The 3,195-nt window shown below is 41.5% G+C and overlaps 1 long non-coding RNA gene across 1 annotated transcript; it reads right to left on the reverse strand.

Annotated features, from left to right (window-relative positions):
- Positions 1-255: 255 nt before the first annotated feature.
- Positions 256-1,895, reverse strand: LOC128597611 (uncharacterized). Its single transcript, XR_008383299.1, has 3 exons — positions 1,832-1,895; positions 1,175-1,402; positions 256-388 (listed from the first exon to the last, which is right to left on the reverse strand). It is a non-coding gene; the product is annotated as an uncharacterized LOC128597611 (long non-coding RNA).
- Between the last annotated feature and the right edge of the window lie 1,300 nt (positions 1,896-3,195).

Consider the following 3,195-nt stretch of genomic DNA (forward strand, 5'->3'; position numbering starts at 1 on the left):
TTTCCACATGAAAAAAAATAAAAAACTTTTCTTCTGGCTATTTTAAATGTTAGAGAACATCCCTGAATGTTCAAAACTTATTAGATGTGGTGCTGAATGGATATAAAATAATAAAATTAAAGAGATATACCAGACTCTGAAAGATCTAACTTAAGCCATGCTTTAAATCTATATTCTCGTCATTGGATTATTTTATCTTCCCAAGGCCACCTCACCTCTTTTCCAGTGTCTGAACCCCGGAAGGTAACAGTCACTTCTCAGTCATTTCACTTCCAAAATAAGTTCCCTTAAGAAATCACAGAGGAAGGCGGTGCCTGTGGCTCAAAGGAGTAGGGCGCCAGCCCCATATACCAGAGGTGGTGGGTTCAAAACCAGCCCCAGCCAAAAACTGCAAAAAAAAAAAAGAAAGAAAGAAAGAAAGAAATCACAGTCAGCAGAGATTGCTGAGACTAAAAGCTATTTGTTGCTACATGTATAAAACTGGCATTTGAATTTTCTTCTTTTATATATAGATGTCCTCAAGAAAGGTAAATTAGAGTCAACCTTGCCTCCGTCTAACTATCCTTCCACTCAAATTCAGCTTTTTAGAAGGAGGGAATGAGATAAAAGGAGTAGACATTCATAAGTACTGAAAGAGAGAGACAGAGAATGTGTGTGTGTGTATTAGAGAAATACTTACTGTAAGATGGCCATTGAGTGACACCGAGTAATGTTTAAGTTTGCTTATGGTTTTGTTCCACCTTCCTATATGACAGTGATTCTCAACCTTCCTAATGCTGAGGCCCTTTAATACAGTTCCTGTGGGTCACACCCATAGGTTGAGAACTGCTACTATAGGATATTGTTTCTGTATTTCAACCAGCCAATGAAAAGAAGTAGCATATTGGCACACCTTAAATGTGTGGTAATAAATAAATGAGGAAAAAAATGGTTTGCACAGTCCAAGTCAACTCTTATATCTCAAAATGGAAACAAAGAATGCACCTTTCAATACCTCATCTAAATCCCCCATCTTAGCTCCTCAGATAAAAGTACATAGCCATCATGTGAGCAATGCCCTCCTCTCAAAGACTATTCCCACACTTTAATTAAATCAACCCCCACCAAAAAACACTGTGGAACATATTTGCTGGGTATGCAACATCAGACAAAGGAGAATGTTCATGAAGCTCACCGTTTTGAAGGAGTGGGTACTATATGATCTATTGCCTCTGGGGCCAGATGCCCCTTTGTCATCATCAGTTGGACTCTATTATCTTCAGCTCTTCTCAGCACCACCATCATGTTGTCTCTCTTCCCTGTTTTTCTGCACCAGTGACATCTTGTTTCTCCATAACTCTTTGCCTTCTTCTCAGCCTCCTCCACTCCCCAGAGCAGCCTTCACACTCTTCTCCCTGCAAGCCTGATGTGGCACCAAACCCAACAGTCACACAACATTCTAATAAGCCTCATATTCATTCCCTGGTAACAAAGGAACAAAACATAAACAAGGTGGTTGTGTGCCATTCTGGAGAAGTTAAGTCATCACTGACTTCCAGAAGAATGTGAGTTATCCTTCCCCATGTGTCTGAAGTTACTTCAACCCAAGATGTTAAGGAGAAAATAAACAACAGAGCTGGACTTGTTGGAAAGCAATAGATCTCCTCAATATAATTTGGGCCCTGAATGGTACCCTAGGGGGTTGGGGGAAGTTAGTTGGGTCTGAACAAGAAAAGATTAAGTGATATAGAATCACAGAGCTATCAGAAACTTCAGAGATCAACTGACCCAATGGCTTAATTTTTATAGATGAGAAGATAGAGTGCCATGGACTTTAAGAAACTAAGATTACCTTACTGGTTAGAAGCTGCCAAGAGTTAATTGTCCAGTGTAGCCAAGCTTTTTTTAGTTGTATACCATCTGCAAAGAGGAAGGCATGTTATAATATGCCATATACAATATAACCCTTTACCTTCACCCCAACAACTAGGCCTCACTTTTCACCCACTGCATATCTGACCAATCAATCTTATATGTGGGATGCATACAATCTGCTCATCCTCTTATTTTACCTCCTTGGTTTAATGACATGGAAAGTGACTTCTGGCCTCTCACTTGGCTCTGACCTCATCCTGGTACTAGGTCACTCTTTACTCAATCCTTCATACATGATGCCCCAAATACTTACCATTCTCAGTTTTCAACTTCTTGTCTCTATTCACTTCACTCTATAAGACACCCAGAAATTGATACAGCTACACCCCCACCCCAGTCTGAGCTTGCACAAAACCTCATAGGATAACATGCTTGAAGACTACAGCCAATGTAGGTTCCTAGAAAGTGTACCACATAGAGCATCTGGAGTCCAGACCCCTCACAACAAAGACCTCCACCCCACAGCCCTAGTATAAGGCTGTACACCAACAGCTTTGACCCCAGAAATAATGCAATGGTAACCCACAGAAATCTGACTTGCCACATTCCCAACAACTGATATTCCCTCAAAAATGCAAGCTATCCAGGTTATGAAGAACCTAGCACCCCTACTCTGGAGCCATTCTTCCAGGAAGCACCTGGGGCCAGCTGTCCTCCCACAACAGTTCACCATACTAGCCACTATGAACGCAGTCATTGAAACTAGAAAATGAGGAATCATTTAAGACTTCCCCCTGCCTTGCCTTCAGATGTTATAAGTCACCAAATCCTACAACTATTATCACTGTCCAAATTTATTCATTCATGGAGGAATATTTATTGAATACTAACTACACACCACATATCAATGTGTGTGCTTTGGCTACAGCATCAAACAAGATAAGTTCTCTTCTGCTGTGGGACTTACATTATGTCAGGGAGAACATAAACAATACACGTATGTTATGGGCTGAGTTCCACACACATACACAAACACTCACAACTAGATTCATAGGTTGAAGTCTTACCTCCAAACACCTCAGAATGTTACTAGAGGCGAAGACAAGATGGGTGACTGAAGCCAGCATTCCACAGAGGCTCCCATCCAAAAGGAGAGTTAAAGGACAGAAATTTAGCAAGTAACCTGGTGGATTAGAGCTGCACCAAGAGAGAAGGTTGAAGAACGCACATCAACCCTGCTGAGGTGAGCTGCGACCCCAAGGATACAAACAAAAGGTACAAAATCCATCACCAAGCGGAAGGGTGTCCCCTCCCCCATGAGAATGGCTCAGAGTGCCCCAC

The sequence above is a fragment of the Nycticebus coucang genome, chromosome 10, assembly GCF_027406575.1.
Source record: "Nycticebus coucang isolate mNycCou1 chromosome 10, mNycCou1.pri, whole genome shotgun sequence".
Taxonomy (NCBI): Eukaryota; Metazoa; Chordata; class Mammalia; order Primates; family Lorisidae; genus Nycticebus; species Nycticebus coucang.